This window comes from Pempheris klunzingeri, chromosome 12, assembly GCF_042242105.1.
Source record: "Pempheris klunzingeri isolate RE-2024b chromosome 12, fPemKlu1.hap1, whole genome shotgun sequence".
In the NCBI taxonomy this organism is placed as follows: domain Eukaryota; kingdom Metazoa; phylum Chordata; class Actinopteri; order Acropomatiformes; family Pempheridae; genus Pempheris; species Pempheris klunzingeri.
Window position 1 is genome coordinate 26,207,702 of NC_092023.1, and position 22,245 is coordinate 26,229,946.

Genomic DNA, 22,245 nt, shown 5'->3' on the forward strand with positions numbered 1-22,245 from the left:
GTGCATTTTGAAAATGGCTTGCTTGTCTCTACCACAGCCACACAAAAGAGAAGCTGCATTATCGTTCAGGGAAAATTGAGGCTCAGAAAGCAAATGAGGCAGTGTTATCTGCCTGGTGCTTGGCTAGATAACCAAGACCAATCTTCAGACCAGAGAGCCATGTCATAATGAATGCAAACCAATGAATTCTTTTACGTTCTTGGCGTGCATTTTTTAATAAAGCATCACTGTGACCCTGACAAGCAATTGCGGCCCCTATCTTGCAAAGAGGCAGAATTTACTTGTGGGAATGAGTGGTTGCCATTGTTTAGACGGCTGTATTAGGGAGTAATCAGACATTAAATGAGTCATTTTTCCATATTTAACTCCAACTGGGGATGTAATGGTTTAATTTGCTGGGCAATGAGTTTTCCCATGTGGGGTGCTCCTTGCATTAAATCACAGGCCAATGCAAATGCATTGCTCTGGAAATCATCAGTGCTCAGATACAGCTGCACAAATTACTCTGAGCAGAATATAAGTACTTAGAAGTACTATGAATATAAGTACTTCTGTAGTGACTTCATCCACTTGACCAAAGAATGCACACTTCACAGAGTAGGAGTTACAACTGATTTCTTACATTTGACAAAACACACACCCGACTTACCTCACCTGTTGCACTCAGGAACAAGAACAGGGACTGGTGGCGTAAACTAAATGTACTTTTCAATATAGTATACACATTGCAAATACATTTAAATTTGAATTGTGTTTACATTTTTAATGTATTTTCAATTTTATCGCTGTGCTCAACTTGTCCAAAATAACTATGTTTAATTAATCAGATGATTATTTATTCATTGTTTGTTTTGTAAAATGACCATCCAACTGCCAGAATACACAAGCAGACAAGTTGAAATAGCTTGTTGTGTTCAATCAACAGCCCAAAGTCCAATAATGCTAAATATACTACAGCTCCTACTCTCTACTCAATATAATATGTACATTTGTGAAGCCGAAAGCAGTGAACTTCTGGTCAGCCGTCCAAAGCTACAACCCAGAAAACCAGAGCTCACTGTCAGTGTACAATGGCCAAAAGCATCTTCTCTGTACTTCTACATATAGTGATGAAATGAGAACGGTATATTATTCTTTGAAACCTTGAAAGCTAACATCAAATACTACACCTAATCCCTACTGTGCTCCAGACCTGTGGAGCAGATCACAGCCCACACCTTGTAATCCTATTGCAGTTTATTAAGAGGATATGATGTAAAGAGGAAGCCATGTGATGAAAACTCTTTCTGAAGGTGAGGACCAAAATGTGTGGGTTTCTTTAACTGGGCCGAGCTAGCCGCGATTTATCCTGCTAACTGGGACGGTTTTTAATCACGCATTCACTCTTCAAAACTAACATAAAGATCTTATCAATATAAAAATGCAATGTGAAAACTAACCTCCACAAAGTCTGGACCAATACATTTTCAAACCCCTGTAAAAGCTCAGATGCAGACGTGGACTGGGTGATAAATAGTAGAGCACAGATTAGGAAACATGTCTACTTCCTGCGATACTCAAATATGTGTGTATGTCCAGTAATGGAATATGCATATACACATAAATTGAACATATGTTTTGAATGCCTGCCATGAAATATTGAAATTGACTCTGAAATTAAAACTAGTAAGCTGGTTAATTTGAAGTGGTGCATCAATACTGAAACACAGATTTGAAGAGAATGCATTGCAAATCAATTATCGTCTTTTACTTAAATGTATTGCTCACACCAGAGAGAAAAATCCAGCTATCATGTCCAAATCATTTTACGTTGTGTATTATTTATTGTCATTTGTTTAAATCCCACTTATGTGATGATGTGGATTTTTTTTGGCTCGTTTGTCTCAATGATAAAAAAAAAAAAAGATGAGCAAATACGAAAATATTCATCATTATCCTCTTCTGCCCAAATTATCACTGCTCATAATTATGAACTGGTCAAACAATGAACACTTAATGATGAACATGCTGAACATCTGCTACGCACATATTGTACATTTGTGGAAATGGCAAACGATATAATTAGAAGATTAAGATGAGACAACAAATACGTTATCAACTGCAATGGAAACAATGAAGAAATCTGAAAGAGGACGTGGATGAATGAGTCTCTGAATGTCTGCAATATCTGACAGAGCTTCAAATTATGGTTGCATCAACAGATTCATGCTGATTACGTCTTTATATCCCCAGATAATGAACACTTCAGTAACTAATACACAGCAGACTGCCAAAGCCATGACAAACATGATACATGAGTAAAAACAATCACAAAGAAATCATTAATCGGCCATTAAAATCTGTGGTTTTGTTATTTTGGATAGAAGGAGGAGAAGGCAGTCCTCTAAAGAACACTGTGTTCCACACTGAGGAGCCTATGCAACAGGCCTGTAACATCTGTATTGTTGTTAATCATTTGATTGTAGTAGTAGTGAAAAGAACGCACAATTTCTCCAAATACTTCGTTTACTATCATAAAAAAGAAAAGCACAAATCGGCGCAAGTGAGAAGCTGCAAACTCAGAATGTTTATTCTGAACAAAGAAACAAAGGTGTTTCTAGTCTTTTACACCTCCATCTATACACATGATGCGGACAAAACACCTTTAAATACACTGTATTCCAAGATGGTATGAATTTCTTAAGTGGAACCATAGTTGATTGTGCTAAATGGCAAAGGTTCTATGATATTTAAGACAGGCTTTTATTTTTGCATTGCATTATATTCCAGGACCCCACTGTTTGATCAGACAACTGGTTTGGATCAACATTTGTTATATCTGGTCATGACTTATGTAGTATGTGAATTGAAAATTACATTTCCTGTCCTAACTCAGCTGTTTTCTCAGATAATCTCCAGGTTAGTCTACTGTTCTTTAGGGTTTTCTTTGTTTAGAATTACTTTCCAAGTTTATTGTGAATTAGAAACATAACAAAAACTTGGTTTTGAGCCGAAATGCCTCCAGACAAGTCAAGTAGCTTTGCAATTTCTCTTGACAAACTATGAAGTATCTTCATTATGTCCAGACTGAGACAATATTTTATCCATCATTCACAACTGGAACTAATACAGAACACAATGAAAAACTCATATTTTATGGTACAATATAAACTGAGCTTTATACTGAAAGAGCGGCTTTACTGGTCGTGATTGAAGGCTCTGGATTGTAGGAAATGGCACTTTCAGGTGTAAATTAAAGGAAAATTTCCCTGCTGTACCTCCCCTTGCTCATCACTAATCTGCACCCCCACTTTTAACTTGAACCAGACGCCCATGGTAGGGCTGCAACTGCATTCATTATCAATCAACCTGTCAATTCTTTTCTACATTAGCTGATTAATCATTTGGTCTGTAAAATGATGTGAAAAAAGTGATTTCCTGAAGTCCAAAATGAGGCCTTCAAATCGCTTGTTTTGTTTCAAAACTTGTGTCAAGTCTGTCAAAAACCCCCAAATGTTCCATTTACTGTCATATTTGACAATCAAAAACTCCACACTGCTGTGGAAGATGGAACCTGTATTTTTGGTGTTTTTGCAAGAAGAAGAATTTGCTGATTTGTTGAATGCTGAATTAGTTTATACATTTTTGTTTCAAATATTTTGTTCCTACACGTGTGTAGATGAAGTGGGGTGTAAATAATAGAAACACCCTCTAATACCATGTACTCCAGCACAAGTGCATAGTAACTTAAGCCTTGGCAAGCGTGGAGCTTAATGAGCACCGAACACACGGGGTCGACTTTCCTACAAGGGTAGGATGGTGTTCAGGGCAGTGTGAATTACATTATATGATTCTATATGTGACTCTTGACATCTGCTGAATCAGTTTATGAAAAACAGATTCTAATGGCAGAAAGAAAGGCTCTCATGTGGGTGGTGGGGGGGGGGGGGGGGCGGTGATCACCCCGACTATCCTCCTTGTAATAAGTAGCAACAGTGTCGATGTGAAATGTGGTCACTAACCATTAGTTGGTTGTTAGCTGTAGTCATATGACAATAAATCCTGGCTGACTGCTCCTCTAATGTTATTGATACATATTTTCATATCAGATTTGAAATATGCTCACAGCTCAGCAATGACGCTTTGTCTCAGCTCCCTGTAATCCAAGAAGGAGAAAATGGAAGGCAGAGAAACAGCATATTTCAAAGTTCAATTTCAAGTTTCAGATAGGACGTGTTCCCCTCTGAGATGGGAAAAAGAGAGGCGCTCGTCTGGGCATTCTCCTTTCCAGAAACCAAGATAAACAGTCTCATTCAGCACCGCGGACAGCTCCCCGCACAGCCGCAAGAGACGGCTGCTGAAGCCTTTGTCAGTAAGCATGACTGGGACGTCATTAACACTGGTCAGATAGCTTTCTCCGGATAAGACTCTGTGCCCTGCCTTTATCCACGTGTGTGTGTGAGTTTGTGTTAGATACTTACTGATAACTGTTATTTCTACCTGTTAGACCTTCTGATTATCCACTGTCAACTTTAACAAGCTTTGTTGAAAGCTAAAGGTTTGGATCTGACGTTGTTACTTTCATCTCCTCTTTGCTTAACCTGGGAGTCAAAGCTCAGATTGTCTGCGCTGCCTTTGTTAGGTATCTGACCTTCCCACGATAAAAACCCTAAATCAATGTCCCTAAAGATCAAATTTCATATTTAGACAAACCCAGATCTTCGCCTTTAGAACAAATGTCAAATGTTGCTTCTGGTGGTGGCAAGAGCGCAAGCCAGGAGGACCGACCACTGCTTGACATTTTGTTCTCATGAGTATTCATCTGCTCTTTAGAATTACTACCAGTGATGTGTAAAGAAAAGGGAAAGCAGACAAAAGAGAAAAAGAAATGGCTTCAGCTGCATAGCAAAGTAAAGCTGAATTAACATCGCCCTGCCAAATGACTGACAAACACTTGATCTTTTTTTTCTAATGAGGATCCAGCAGTTGATCTGACGCCTTTAAATATGCAGAACATTCATAAACCTGCCTTAGAATGATGTCCCACTTCATCCTTGATAATCTTAAAATCTCCACGTTAATGAGAAAAAGCCCCGTTCGAGTGAAATCTTTTCACCTAAAATGTTACTCAGAAATTCTACACAGATGAGGGACGTATTTAGCAAACAGAAATCTCACATCACTACGTGTTACGTCCCCTTCCACAGCCTCACAAACCACGCACACCCACACAGAATAAATGGATACATATGGCAGAGCAGAGACATCTGAATCAAAACAAATCTCACTGCAAACGACGGGGTCGAGATCTCTCCGAAGCCACAGATACCATTAATCTGACAAATATGACAAGACATGGGTGTGATAAAAAAAAAAAAAACCCATAAGGATGTATGACACACCAGTAATGAGCGATGTGGCTGGCATGTGCCTACTCATGTGAGGCAGGCAGAGAACAAAGGTAATGAATAAATAACTTAGCTCGTCATTAAGTGGAATGATGAAATCTACATCATAACACTTGGCGATGATGGTGGCGTCGGGCTTTCTTGAACCTCTTGATGAAAAAGTGGCCCGTTGATATCTGTTCACTAGGAGGTGTCACTGGCCTCCGCTTGTCTGCTCTTTCACCCACTCTTACCCCGTCCTATTATTTCAGCCTGGCAGTAAATTAAGCAGAAAAAAAGCCTGTTGTCTGACTCTGTCATCGGATTCTGCCTTTAATAAGGTGCTCCCAAGCGCTGAGTCTCTGAGGCTTTTGATGACGAAGATGCGGCTCCCAAGCGCCTGGCATTGACAGCTTCCATGCTGCTTTTTAATACAATGCTGTTGATGCTCATGGTGGGTATCAACCCCTGAGATATGGACCAAGGTGGCTCTTTGCACCATGGATCGCTGCCTGCTACACACTCATGAATTATGGAATTCGGCACAAATATGCAAATCCAGGCATTAGCCTAGTTATGCCGCTGTACTGTAAGTTACAGTGACTTATCTATTATGTATGAACCAAGGATCGGAGTGAAGAGGTCCTGGCAGCCAGCTTCGTGGCCCTCTCTCTGTTGCTCACTTGCGCATCATGAAAGAGCATAAATAGCAGGGGAGGTAGCTCCAAAACGTTAACTTTCTGCCGCTCCGCATCTCCCAAGACTTGGGAGAATTAGAGCTTGCTTCCATGCTCAATTGCCAAGCTACTTAAAATAACAATGGCTTCCACAGGATTTGGAGGCCTGGAAGATACGTAGGGGAATAAGCATGAAGTTGTTGCTAATCCTCTAATTTCCCCCCACAAGGCTGATGTGAAATGCTAGTCTGATCAGTAATCAGTCCACAGGGGAGGCAGACGGGGGATCCAGCCAACACTACATGCACACACAAAAATTAGCCTCTGTATGACATTACCATCACAATGCTGGGTGAGTGATTGTACTCGGGTAACCTAATCATAGCGGTGTAAATATCCAAACTCAAGAAGCCAGCAGAACTGAAAATCTACCAGGTCAAACAGCTCACTTCTGAGACCGTTCACATATTCAGCTCAGGCCAACAGCATAATGAACAAGTCCTGCAGCCCAGAGATGAACACAGCGATCATTAGCTCGGATCAAAGTCAATCATCGGGCATGTGACAGCTGACAACTTCTATTTTACAGGGCGCCCAGGAAATAATGATACCTGGTCCTCGTAAACCCAGTCACTATGGTAACAAGAGGAGGCCACTCCTTCACGCAGAGCCGCAGTCAGCAGGCCTTCTTGGTTCCAACAAGAGAATATTTACTAAAGTTGAACTGAAGTTTGCAATCTCCTCTTTTTTTTTTTTTTTCAAAAGAGGATAAAACCATTTTTTGGACATAATTGTGTGAAGACCTTTAGGCCTCTGAGTGGGCAGCGGCTGACTGATATTTGAGAACCAGCTTTGCAAGGAGAAGCGATGTCGAATTTGTGGTGAGTGCTACGTTGGTATGAGACAGTTTTCACGTTTTTAACGACCACGCATATCATTTGTTGTGTGTCATTGGCGATTTTAAGACGCGTGTCGTGAAAACAGGTATCCTGTAACATCAGTGTGTGACTCCAGGATTCATATCATGACGTGTGTTTAAGGTGTGAACGTACAGCTAACAGCTACATTCTCTGCCGTAGAATGACAAATACCTGAACTCCGTCTGTTGGAGCACTGACGTTACAAACTGTTTTAAGTGCCTACACACACACACACACACACACACACACACTACACTCAGCTGCAAGCAAACAGTCACTGTCATCTCTGGACAACACAAATGTAGGGGGCGCTATCACTGTTTCACTGCTAATTACAGTTTTGACCAAATAAGCAAAAACGGAGGACATACAGCATATTCTGATTCCTCGTAAGGAAGTATGAATTTTAATTTTAAGTTCAGGACTTTAATACTTGAGTTAAGGCCTTGAGGTTGTGTCACGCACATTTTACAGCAGAAACCTCCGGTTCTTTCATAAAAGCTCTTTTAGCTCCTCAGGGAGAACGAACCCACCAACCACAAAAAGAGAATTAACATACAGAGAATTAATTAGCATTTTTAATAAATATCCCCGTATGCCTCAGCTAATAGTTTTCATCCTTTAATTCAACAAACATAACCTCATCAAATATTAATACCATTCTCTTGTTATTTTCAATTGCTCTTGATTATGAAAACTCGAGGAGAAGAGAATGCACTTCTGTTTTGTTGTTCTTCTCCTCCACCCCCCCCACCCCCCTCCCCTTTTACTCGAGTGGAGCCAACTGGATAAACTCCATCAAACAAAACATAATAACAGGAAATTGTATACAAGAAAGAGTTTCTCTCCCCTCCTCCTAACCCTTTTCCTATCCTTCCCACATGCATCTCTCCTGGCGTTATGGCACAACATCCACAGACCCTGTATATTTGTCCGGCCATAAATCACTGAGACACTGCGAGTTTTCTTTGGGGGTTTAGAAATCATAACACCTCCCTGGACCACCGTCGTCTTAACAACCACACTTGTAAACACTTACTGTCAGGAAAATCCCTCCGACCATCCAGCCTGCTGCCTTCCATCTGACTTCACCTCCACTCACACATTTGTTTCCTGGACGAGCCAAAGGAAACAAAAATAAGTGTCCCAGTTTAGCTGCGACTAAACAGTCGGCCCATTTGTGTTGATTAGACGGGTATGAAAATAAGGCTGGTGACGCCTCTGTCGTAGTGACCCTTTGCCCTTTGTTGTCAGTCTGTATGGTAAATGGTCTGTGTTTGTACAGAGCCTTTCCAGTCATTTTGATTAGATGCTTTTACATCACATCCTCATTCACCCATTCACGCGTCATTCACTCAGGAGGAATCTAAGTTGGAGGAGACTGTTCTTTCACACACTGAAGCGGGGATCGAACCGCCGACCTCCCGATTGATGGACGACCCACTCACGACAGGAACTGACTTTCAGTTGTGATTTATTAAATTTTTTTTAACCAATTTTAAGACATCCACGTTTTGATTAAAAGTGTAAACCTAAGATAGCTGCTTACTTTTAATTCACATGATAAATTGTGCATCCACACTGGATGGACTCCAGTACATGTACAGTATGGCCTAAAGCCTGCTGAACACTGATCATAAAAATGCTTACTCTTCACGGTATCCTGCACTATACAGCTCTCCACTGCCTGTAATGAGCAGCGTACACCAGTACGCTAATTGTGAGACCATTTACCGGCTGCTGTTGAAAAACAATGTTTCATTTGAATTTCATCAGTGAACTTACTCCAGTCAAACAAGACGTCATGCCTTTGAGAAATCCTGCAGCCAGCAGCACCAGCTCACGTAAGCCAACACCCACAAGCTTATAATTAAAGGTGAATTGCACAGCCTGTGGCAATCTGCACCCTGTGACGTTGCTACGTGGCTGCTGGAATTTCACAAGGTTTGTCTGATGCCAGATAGAGGAGATGCGACGCTGCTACATCAAGGCTTTGTTTCTCCAAGAGGAGGAAAGTGGCCTTGGATGCACACCTGCCCTTTGGCTTGAGCATAGACGTTACCATCCAAGTACCTTTCAGGTTTCGTCCACCAGTCTTCAGTATTAAAAGTACTACTTCTATGAATACTTGAGCTTGTTTGATAGTTGAATGTATTTTACATGCTGGCTTCATATATTTCAGCCCAAACTTTTAATGCATTAAAAGTCTTATGGTGAAGTTCATTGTATGTGGCCTAAGCCACAGGATCCACCGAACACTGCTCTCCTGGGAGCCTATAAAGCTAATTTATTGGATGTAGCCTTTTAATTAGTGATCAATACTCTATTACAGAGGATTTAATGTGAACTGCAGGAAAAAGACAAGGCACTCATTTTACATGACTGAATGATCATGTTGCAAAATGCCACAGAATCAGCATGCTGCAAGGCGATACCGGATTTATTCAGGCTTAATAATTGATAAATGATCTCTAACGCATTAAACATCCTTTAGTCAGACGCTGGAGATTCAAGTGTTGCATTAAAAAGCGTGCGTGTGAGCCGCTGTGCCGTCTAGGAGCGGTCTGTTCCACGCACACAAAGTAGAGGAAATCTATAGAGAAAATGTGGTTACCTCGCACGGGGGTTCGGTGAGGATCTCAGCGCGCCTCTTGGGTTCGGGTTGATCTCAGGAGCGGAGGAGGAGGCGGCGGATGATGCTGAACCACGGAGCGCACTTTTGCGCACTGCCGGCCCACATAGAAGAAAAGCGTCCTTCTCTCCTCTCGGCCACTCTCATCACTGATTCATTTGAAAGCGGACACCAGGGGGGAACTGAGTCCTTGTTTATTCAAAGTGGATAACTCGACTCCGGCTCCGGCTCACGCAGACGAGCCCGTGTGTGGAAACGCGGGTAGAGTTGTGTCCGAGCCGCTGCTTTGCGTAGCAGACTGGAGGGAGCGGGGAGGAGCCGTCTGCCGTCAGATGATCAGGGCAAGGTGCTCTCCTCACTGATACCCTGCAATCCCCAGCTTCAGCAGCGCTGCAGTTCAGACTTTAACGCAATAATCCCCAAATGATCATCTACTTGCACTGTCACTTACACTTGTAAAGGCGTGTCATGCTTGTGTGTTGGTATTCTGCCTGTATGTCTGTGCCCAGGTGATCACTGTCCATTATTTCAGCTTAATGCAAAATGCAATACTTTTTGTCCTTATGCACGGTATGCTGTGGAGCTAAAGTACAGTAATGATATTACACTGCAACCCTGTAATGTGTTATATGACTGTAGTGTTATCATGGAGAAAATTAGACCAATAATAGGCTGAGAGTTCCAAACAATCCCAAACATGCACGCTGTACTTCCAGCAGCGAAAGCATGCCAAGGTCATTAAAACATCACCACCACGCTAAGCAGCACTTGATTATATGTTATGTGGTACCACAGGAGATTAATGGGGCATTCCAGAGATTTTAAACATTCAACCCTTTCATCCCCGTCAACAGGTTTAACCCTGATGACATCATCAGGGTTGGACATTGGACAAAGTTGCCATTCAGGAGGTCTAATTGAAGATGCCTTTGAGTTGCATTAAAAGAAATGTAGGATTGAGTCTTCTCGGAGCCTGACATCCTCCAGAGGTTATCTTTGCACTCGAAGGAATAGGATGGGAACCTGGCACTCATAGGGAGGCGGGGAAGATGTTACATTGTGTGAACGCGGGGATAACAGTGCATATTTTCATGCAGTCTCTCCTGGAAGGCATTCGTGTTGCGTTCACATGACAGAAATAGCTGCGTGAAAAATAAATATGAGCTAGAGAGAGAGGTTCAAATCCTGGCTCCCTTCTCAACACCTGGCCAATCACGATGCAAAGCGGGTGTGAATGTCAGGTTGTTGGTTTTGGAATGCTAAGCTAGCTGGCCATCTGACAAGCAGTCCTGACGGGGGTATTCTCCAAATATAAAACTTGTCAGATGGTCAAACAACATCTGAGATCCTCCCTCCCACACACTTTTCCTCACCTGACGTGACAAAGTACAGTACGCAGGGGTTTGTGTGTTTTGGGAGTTTTTACGTGGTTCTAAGTGGACAGTAGGGCCAGGCGTGGTCCAAAGAAGCACGGGTCTTGTGACATTGTCAACACTGTGAATAACTCATTGAGTGCATTGTATTACTGTTTTTGATAAATGATTTTGTCATTCTTGCCATGTCACATCTGCCATCTGCCCAGAAAAACACCCCATCTCCAAAGGGACCACGATGGAAATAAGCCTCTTGGCTTAATTGTGATATCCTGTCTTTTTCTTTCATGTAAACACCCACTGTCAGGGCAGCACTAGTGTTTTTTTGGTGCTTGTTTTAAAATAAAATTGTCAAGGATTTCCAAGGTTGGGTGGGGTCCAGTGGGGCCAGTACCTTGGGCCTTCAGACTGCCATGGGGCCTCAAGCCTCAGGCTGTACATGGTGTGTGGTCCTAAAAAAGCTGAACAGCAGGTCGTCAGTGGGCACAGTGTACGCTGACCACAAGACCCCTGGGTGCTTATAGTATGACCTAACCAATAGGGCCACTCAGTAATTACAATGTGAAAACCCCCCACGCCCCTTGGTGCTTAAAAACTAACTCACCACTGAGGCCCCTCAAACCTATCGCTGCTTGTATGGCTGCAGCAATGTAAGTGTTTACAGTGTGAGGGCGCCCAGGCTGCTTGGCTGTCAGAGAGTGGGACGACTACTAGGGCGGGCCCCTAGGCCTCTGGGAGTTAAAGCATGATCTGACCACCCCGGGCTCCTCGAGCTCCAACATCGTGAGCGTACCTGAGCCCTTGTCCACTCAGAGCATGAGCTGACCACCGGGCCCCTCAGCGCTCACAGTGAGAGAACCCCTCAGTGAACATTAGAGGCCCCAGGTGTTAACAGTGTTTGTTGACAAAAGGTCCCTCAGTGCAAACATCCAGTGTTTCTACTCTAAAAAGCCAACTTGAAAACTAGCCATCAATCTAAAACCCTGCTGTCTAACTAGTTAGGTGGCACACAACTTAACTTGTTAGTTAAGTGACATTTGTTCACAGATCAGGTGTGTGAAAGGGGGATAAGATAGGTAGCTAACATTAGTTACAGTGGGTTGAATACATGTTAAAACAGCATGTTCGTGATTCTTATATCAAAGCTGCTGACTAGCTAACATGTAACACGTAATGTCAGAACAAATGAACAACTGTGCTAAATGCACATTATCAATCAATCAATCAATCAATATACTTTATTAATTGAGGGGTGTTGCTATACAGTAGCACGCTGTTTAGTGGTCGTCAGTTGACATTGCTGGTTACACTGTGTGTAAAATTGTCTAATCTTTAAATAATCTGTGGAGCATTATAAATGCAAAAGGCTAGATTAAACAATTAAACTGATGTATTGGAATACCTAAGTCTGGTGTAAAATATGGCCTCATGCAACGCAGCAACTGTGGATTTCTGGGTCAGAAGTTTTTTTCTCTATTGAGAGAATGAATTAGGACTATACACAGATTGTCCCCATCAAAGACTTATTTTTGTAGACCAAACTGGAAGTTATCCCCATGGGCTCCCTTGACAAAAGTCTAAAGACTTGGTTGTTTATAAAGATGATTTTCACAAAGCATACATGCAACAGAGGAACTTAAGAAGCTCAGGGTTGTGTGCTCCTCATCCATCCTTTCTTTACACACTTGTGTCTGTCACTATAAACTCCTCCCAGGAAAGATCATCTGAAAGTGTGCACCACCATCCCCATGTCTTTAAGCGATTATCACATCTCATGTCTCATCATAGGATATGGATGATTACTGAGAAGAACTTTGTATTGATTTGCATTGACCCTTCCGGCTAAGGGGACAAGTGATGGTAAAGTCTCCCATATCTAGTAGCATCTGCATTCATTACCATAACACTCCTCCACACATTTATTCAAGTTTTTCCTTTAACGTGACACCGGTCTTAGTGCACAGATGCTGGATAGTAATGTGTGAGCTATTGTATAAGTGTGTGGTACCGTACATTATAAGGCAGTGTTTAAGTGGTATTCTTGCCCGTTATGCCTGTCTGAGAAATTATTGATTTTTTTCTTGCACCCAACAAAAAGGAAGCTTCACCTTAGCTTAAAGCAGCCTGTCTCTACGTTTAACCCATGCTAAGCACATTACCATACTTTAGTCACTCTCTCACCCTTTGTTAACATCTGCTTGTAAGTCTAAAAACAGGCTCATGACCTCAAAGGTGGGACATAATGTCTGAAAAAGACAAAGCTCTTTACAAGAAGGGGTCAGATATGCCTGGGAGCGACATGTGAATCCAAAATCCCCATTCATAATGGAAGTGTATGTGTGTCTAACATCCCCATTGACTACACTGACTCCTTCCAACAGGAGCCCGTCTCAGAATCCTTGCTGCTGTAGCCAGATGCTTAAAATAAGAGCCAAAGAGAGGGCAAACGGAGGGTGCATTTATATTTCAACAGCCCAGTCCACACTCAGAGAGAGGGAGAAAGACAGAGATCATATTTGATTGCTTAAAAATGTATGGTGTTTGTACGACAAAAGATGGCAACTGCATGTATCTTAATGCTCAAGAACAGGGACACAGCTTATTCAGCACCAGTGAAGCTGACTTGGGAATCTGAATCCAAAAAAGAAGCCAGTTTCAGCTTTAATTGAGCGCAAAAGTCTCCTGTCAAATGATGGAGTAACAGTTTGGGGAGTGAAAACTAAAATTCTGTCCTTCTTAATAAAATATAGTAGTGTGCTGGATAAAAAATGTTGGGAAATGGGAAATCTAAGACCCAGAGGGTTTCTGACCCCACTATGAGGAGTACTGGGGTGTAAGAGGTGGAATAGTTGCAGGCTGTACTTTGGAGTGTGCAGATGCATTCGATAATTTATCAGGCGCTTGGTTTCTGAGCAGTTATAACCTGCAGCCGCCAAGACGCCTCAAGTCACAGGGTCTTGAGCTCAAAATGGACTTCTCGTGCTGATGCAATGGCTTGATTGAGAAAGCAAACATTTCAAAATCATTCTTTTTAATAATGTTAACTTTTCAGTGGACAATCTGACATTAAACCTGCAGTGTAAGATATTATTTGAGGTTGGATGTTTTGCCTCTCACATTCATTTCACTGGTATTTTAATCTGCTTGTTCTGTTCCTGTTACCCTGCATCACTTGCAGACGGATTATTTGAGACACTGACCCTCACATGCATTTAATCTCTTTTAATCACTTGTCCGTAGACAAGCAGCAGCCAACTGTCTTTTCTTTTTTCGAGATTTCGAGACTTTTTTTTGGCGGGGTGTTTTTATGCTTTATTTGAAATCGACAGTAGAGAAGGGAGGATGGGAGAGAGAGAGAGAGAGGGAGGATTAAACCCACTTAGGACCTCAGTCTTGATAGATGGTACCCGCTCTAGCAGGTGAGCTACTGGGACACCCCCTACAACTGCGTATTTAACTAATTTGAGCGTTCTATGTTTGCCATCGCTGAATGTTGTTTAACCTGCTTCCACAACACTAAGCGCAACCAGAGCGCTGCAACAGTGCACTTCAGACTCGTCCCATGCTGGCCTGGAAAAGACTCTCGCTGATGAAATTTTCATGATGAAGCTGAGCGTAGTTTCGTAATTCCCTAGCCAGTTGCGTCAGCTTGTACTGATATCGTCCTATCAAGATCCACTAAGTGCCGATTTGATGTCTTGATAGCTGAGGGGACCTGTTCTGTTACAGGATGATCCTTCCCAAGGTGCATTGAGGCTGTAGAATACGTGCACCATTATTGAGATGTTGTTTTGGATAGATGGGACATTTTCCTGTCCGAGCATTTTATTGTCCCTCAACTGTCAATACAACAAAAGGATCACCAACTTTGAGTGAATACCAAGAGGGAACTCCGCTGCCGTATGTGAACTACAGGATGCAGATATTTTAACAACGGTTTCTCTAAATGAGTGTAATAGTGAGACGCATTTACAACCGTCACTGCAGGGATTCAAGCCTCCCCATTGCTTTGCACTGAACAGCATTTACTGGCTGAAGCTTGGCTTGATTTATCTTAAATTTAATGCTAACTCAAACATGTAGAGATGCTTGCGATTCATAATATGCTCACGCAAGGACAGATATGATTTGTTCAGTATCACATCATAACTTTCAGATGAGTCTCCATCCCATGTTTTCTCTTCAGAACTTCTGACAAGTTGAAAAGCCTTTTACACAGCTTCAAACGAGTTCAGACACACATGAGTAGAAAGTGTCATATGTTTGTGTTGCCTTTGTGCGTCCTGCCAAAATGCTGCAACCGTGCCATATGCTTCATGTTCATTTAAACATTTGGAAATCAGAGGAGGTTCTTGGTTAACACCAGTGTCCGATACATTTCATGTCGATAAAAGACAGACTGGTTATTTTTCTTCTACAGATCTAATAGTGTTGTGTTTTTACATGCAGTATTTAATCATTTAATCCTAACATATGTACCCCAGTTTAAAAGTGGGATCCAGCAGTCAAATTCATGCAAATAATGCAAAGAAAATTCACTCTTTTTCACACTGTGTGTTTCCAGTCCAGTCATGTTTATTTCCCCAAACAGCCAATGCACCACTGTACAGAGGTTAGCTGTTCCTAGCTAGCATCATACACACCGACTGTATGTGTGTGGCTGTGTGTTCATGTGACAGCATCCGCACTGCTTGATCTCAAGTGCTTTGTAATTCACCAGGAACTCCAGCTCTTTCTGTCACAGTTCCCTGGTTTCTCTCCCTTTTTATCTTGTCTTTGTAGATTTACGATGTGGAGCCTTAGAACCTCAGCTGTTGAAACTTTTTTAAGTCATTCTGATGCATCTTCGCCTTAAACCTGCATGAATTATTTTGGTCACTTGGCTACAGCAGACATATTATCACTTTATGAAACTGCTATAGTGAAGGTGTCAGCAAAATATGAGTAAAACCAAAGAAAAACCATAAACAATGAGCTAACATAGCTTCTATTAGCGTCATAGAGCTAATAGAAAAACTTTGGGAGTTGGGAGATAATCTTCTGTGGGTGCATCACATCAAGAAACCCCTTTTATAATACTAAAATGTAGCCTTGTAGTGCAGCTTTAATCCAGGTTGTCTGGAGTGAAATTGCATCCGTTAGCACATATTGCCTTTTTATGCTGTTGCAAAACCTGTAAAATGTACTTCTGTTTGAGCCTTTAGAATATTCTGTAGTCTCAAAAAAAATTAAAGAAAAGGACATGAATCTGTTCAAATGCCTTGCGGTGCCATTGCGACTATATGGGAGTCTGAGTCCAGCCTTGGTTTTTACCATGATTTTCTGCTAGAGGAAAAGCTGACACTCCAGGTCATTCATTGTGATTGCTCTCGGCTACTTGCTGATTATGAAAAGAACAACTCTCTGAGCGGGATCCGCCACCAGGTGTGAGGTGGCTCAATCACCACGGTGACAGAAGAGAACGCCCCGGCAATTCCTTGCATGGTGATGAATACTTTATTTTCCTGGAGGATGGGATCAAGAGCTGCGACTTCCCACTCTACTGCTTATTGATCTACAACTGATCCAAACTGTAGAGGGCTCTGATTATCCCGTGAACAAAGCCAAATTACGGAGGAGAGTCACCTATGGCAGATGTTTGAGCCCGTTATCGTCACGTTGGAGGCACTGAGGAAGCATCAAAATAGATTAGAACTGTGAATCTGATATCGCATCAGTTGGATATTAAGTTTGAAGCGCATAGTGCATCTTAAAAGGATAGTTTGACAAATGGAAACATGCTCATTGTTATTATTATTAGTATTGCTATGAGTCAGATGAGAAGATTGATTGCTCTCTTCTATTTGTACACTAAACATGAAGCTGCAGCAAGGAGATGGTTAGCTTAGCCTAGCATGAAAACATGTAATTTTTACTTCTTTTTTTTTTTAATTCAACTTCAATTCAGATACAAGATATTAAATAAGGAGCTTTAGAGCCAGATGATGTTGTTTTCGAATTGAGCCAGGCTAGCTGTTTCCCCCTGTTTCCAGTCTTTATGCTAAGCTAAGCTAACCTGCTGCACAATGTAGCTTCAAATTTACTGTACAGACATGGGAGTGGTATCGATCTTTGGCAAGAAGGCAAATTAGTGCATTGCCTGAAATCTGTACATTTTCATTTAGGGATAAGATTGAAGATTTTTCGCCCAGTTTATCATTGTGCAATTTATCACCAACTGCAGAGCAGAAAAAGGAGAACTGTCTGGTTTTAGATGATTCACTGTGTGTGACAGAAAGTGTTTCCAAGCTGTTATTTCCTCTCCTTGTCCAGTGAGAGGATCAGCCGAGCTAATTTGAAGCAGGTGATGTAGGAAAGTTAAAATTGTGCATTTGTTCACACATTCACAGCTGACAATGTACCACCTGCCACTGTGTGAGGCACACACAGATAACATGCCGCCTGAATTTGCCATGTGGTTTTCACCCAGAGTTTGTGTTCCCACATTACATCTCCCCCCGTAATAATTCAGAGATGCTTTGCAAATAAGCTTCTTAGAGATTCAGAGCATAAGGTTCTCCAATAGTTACATATTTAAGGTCCTGAGGATAAGCAGATTTAATCATTGTTTCACATTTAAATATATTAATGCATTACCATACTGTCAATTCAGGCAAAGTATTTGACATCTGAAATTAGAGGTTTTACTGTGTAGGAGTGTATCATTTCGGTGTAATGTGAAATGTGCCCAGGCTGCTGGAGTTCATTATGCTGCTCTTGGCCTGGTGCCGCTTAGAGAGCAAATGTCTGAGCAGGTTTCAGACCCCACTCAGATTAGTGTGAACTTCCCCCACAATGGCTGGCTGCACAATCAGATGACCTTATCTCTGAGTTTAACACATCTCACTCTCACTCGCCTACATCGCCTCGCCACACGAGCACAGTGTGCGATAGACAGGGCTATATTTAGACATGCTATTTGGAAGTGACTAAGGAGCATGACTCCTCTGTCGAACTTTTTTTTCAACAATAAAATACCTGGAACATGATAAAGGCTGCTACTTGACTGAAACAGCGCGGCACACTGAACGAACGTACCCCCTTGGCAAAAATCAATGTTTTCTTTTTCCTTCATAAAAATATGCATCCTTAGGAATATTTCTGTGTCTAAATATCGAAAACGAAACAGTAGATAGCAGCTACAGGGTGACACAACTTAATCTCCAAGCCTCCTCACCTCTGGAAAAAAAAAAAGTGAGTTCATCAATAATAAAGAGGCTGACAGGAGCGTGTGTAGGCCCATGGTGAGCAAATCCGACAGGGCTACGCCAAACATCTCCTCGCTGACTTATTAGCATCCTGAAAAGCAGGTCAGTCAAAGGAGGAGGGGAGATGTGCTTAAAGGCACATTTTAGTGTTGGGAATAGTACAACTAAAATAATACACAACTAAAAAATACATACACTTATATTGTACTCGTACTTTGCTCACAATGAAAACTGATTTGTCACAAATAAAATATGTGCAGGGGGCCTAATGTTGTGTAGTATTTAAGTGTAACAAGTTGTAGAGACATTTCAGAGCCATTTCTGATTAAGTAATAGTAGCTCAACAGCACTATGTCTTCTCTGCTTTCACCCAACTATGGTTTCATGCAAACTAATTGCCAGTTAATTTAGTTAAGAGCCGTCCAAAAGATTCATTCCCCACAGAGCCTAAAATCCTTTTTTTTTTCTCTCTCTTACATTGTTGTTGCCAAACACTCAGTAGAACACATCCGTCTTAAAGTCTACGAGGCCTTACTGCTTGGATCTGTTTCATTACATGATGACATTTACAGGGCTAACATTGCAATCAGGAGGGAAAAAAGTTACATTCGCTTTGCAAATGTGTAAAATGTAAAGTAAGCAAATGAATAATAAATCAGTCCTGAAATATGTGATATGTTTACAGTGTAAGACAAGGAACCAGATATGGTTTTTAAAAGGGAAGATCATTAAAGAGAGCTAACACTGTACATTGTCACATTGTGATAATGTTGACAGCGGTGTAGTTCTTCTTTTGATTTGAAGCTGGTTTGAAGTTGGAGTCTGTCAGAGGCCCATGTAACCTTGCTGCATTAATAATGATGATGATGATGATGATGATGATGATGATGATGTCAGCTTCTGCAGATGAGAAATGGCACAGATGAAGAGGAAGTAGGCATATTGAGCCTATATACAAGTAAAAGTGACTCAGTGAGTTAATGTACTGCATGACATGGGAATCAAAATGACTTGAGTTGTGCAAATATATATATATATATATATATATATATATATATATATATACATAATATGCATGTATATGTGAGCGTGTCCACTGTTTACATAGGCTGCAACCATTTTATGCCCCATGTCTAAATATTTAATGGTATGTAAAGGCTTTTTTCTGGATATGCTGTGTTTGCATATTTATATGCTTTTAAGGCTTCACAAACAACTGTGTTTATAGCTCACAGTGGACTCAATAAAGTTGTGATTATGAGCAAGTATGGGATTTTTGCAAATGGACTGCTTGAACATTTATCACTCATTTAACTGGGCTTATAATTCACTCTCTTGCCCATAATTTAAAAACACAATGCACAGCACATAATGCAAATGCACACGTACAGAGCGGAGGTCTTTGATGGATTTGTGTTATAATATGCAAGCAACATCATAATTATTCTGGCTGCTAGAAGGCCAGAGGTTCCAGGGAAATGCAAAGCTAAAGTGCCTTCGTATTGCTGGTACAGCTGCAGAAAGCCCCAGGTAAACTTTTTTTTTTTTTTTTTTACAGTCAAGTTGTTATCATGGTGGAGCTGGAAGCTGTCCAGACTAACTTTGATCACTTCTATAATCATGACCGTGGAGAAATCACCAAACATGATAGCTTTGTCCCACATCCAGCCCTGCCCTCATCCCTGGAAATAAAAGCCACAGAAAAAGATGCAGGGTATTACTTTATTGGAAAATGTTTTTTTTTTATTTTCTACATCTTTGCTTTTTTTTCTCTGACAGATCTTTGAAGTTATTTGTATCCTCAGGCAACACAAAAGCACTGAGTGTGATAGCTTCTTATTCACTGCAAAATTTGGTTTTTGTTTTGTTTCTTTTTTTCAGGCAGCGTACTATATCTAAGACACACTGATGGCGCCTGAGCTTTAGGGGGTTATAGCTTGTTAGGGTCTCTGGGTTCTGGCAGCGGATATCAAAATAACACTATATGAACAGGCAGACACTGAAATGGAAATGACTCTCACTTTTTAAAACAGTAAATTGAGATTTAAACACAAGACCAAAAGTCTACAGTCAGGCTCCTCATAGGCAGCAGAATTCTAGCATCGGCATGTTAACATGCTCACAATGGAAATGCTAACATACTGATGCTGAGCTGGTATAATGTTCATACTCAGCATCTTAGTTAAATGTGTCAGCGAGCTAACATTTGTTAAATAACACCAAGTTCAGCTGAGGCTGGCATCTGCACACAGATGCAGGTGTTATATTGTTAAGGGGCTTTTAGAGTTCGCTTCTGATGACCTGCTGTGTAGACAGGCTCAGTGTACATGTAAGTGTAATCTCAGGGTCTCAAACAGTTTATTTTGACATGTTTGCATTGTTCACACTGCACAGTTACATAACTAAAACAGCAGGAACGTTTAAAACAAAAGAACTCATGATTAGCTTGTTGGCACAGTTTTGATTACGTGTCATCTCAGTGGGGGGGGTTCACAACTGATCCAGTTTCAGTCAGTTTAACTCTAGCCAAGCATGACAAATGATCTTGCGTTGGTATTGCTTAAGACAGCGGTCTTTTCCATCATGACTCCAAAAGCAGCTCCTTTCCACCGGTTTGATCAGCTGTTTTCTTTATCCTAGTAAAAACATGGCATAGTGAGAGAGCATTGAGACTTTCTTGATGTTTTCATGCGTCTCTGTGGGTTATTTGGTGCTCCAACCTCAATGCCATTTTCTCACCTATTCAGTGGATGAGTTCACACAAATATTTCTAAATGTACTTAGCGTGAATGGTGTCTTAATCAAGGCTGACTGGAGGTCTGATCAGCCCTGAGTGTGGGTATAGACGGGATGGTTCTTGAATGACTTCCAGAGGTGAAATGTTATTCACTCAAACATGTGTTGAAGTTGTCTGCTTGGTAACCCAGAGAGATGCACATCCCCCCCCCAGCCTCTCTTCTGTGGGGTCCAAGAGCCTCTGTTTGAAGTGAGCATTTCTTGATGGATAGACCTTTTGATATTGAGTATCTACCAACCAAATACATTTTGATTGTTTTAATTTTCATATCATAGCTGCACAGCAAACTGAAGCAGCGGTGACATTTGATTAAAGATTCCATATTCTGCTCATTTTCAAATGTATACTTGCATTTGGAGGTCTTACTATATATATATATATATGAATAGAATTAATAGAATGAACTGCTGCTTCGCTCTCACCTTCAACGTCTTTGTGTTACCCTGAGCTGGTGTTGATGAGGAGAAAACAATGGCCAACAGCAAGGTGGACTTTTCAGTGGGCATACACAGTTACATCACATCTGGAGAGCCCAATGGACCTATAACAGGGCCACGGCCTTATCATCAGCCTGCTGGCTTGACTGAAAAACTACAAAAACATTCATCATAATAATTATAAATAACTAAAGTAATGCGGTTAATTTATTTAATTAACCTATAGAGTCACAGATCCTCTTGTCTCTATGTAGAGTTGTGAGAAATCCATATATTGGCTTTGGTAAATCAAGTTTAAAAGGTGAGTAGACTTGAGCAGCTCATTTGTGTGGGCTGAGAAACTGATTGTCATGTAGATATCATTTCATTTCCTGTGACACTGACTCCATCACAGATTATAATCCACTTGATTAGAGAGTGATTGTAGAGTGCCATTCGTTTTGTATGACTACAAGTGAAGTTGACTCAGTTAAATCAACCATGTGCTCTTCGCTAAAATTAGATTCATCAGTCAACTGTTTTTCCACTTCTTTATAATCTTTCATCTTCTTTATAGTCTTTCATCTTGTGATCAAGCAATTCTTCACACTTACAGAAAACATGCCGCAATTTGTTCACTTCAATCCATTTTTTTTTCAGAAAAAAATCCATACTACAATGTAGTTGGCCGAGTCAAACTTAATAAATTAAAAAAACATTGTTATATAACTTCCCTGAACATATCAACTTATTGATTGATGGGAGAAATTACAGAATGTAATTAGTGCCTCCTTAAGCCTTCTCTCTTTTATAACCA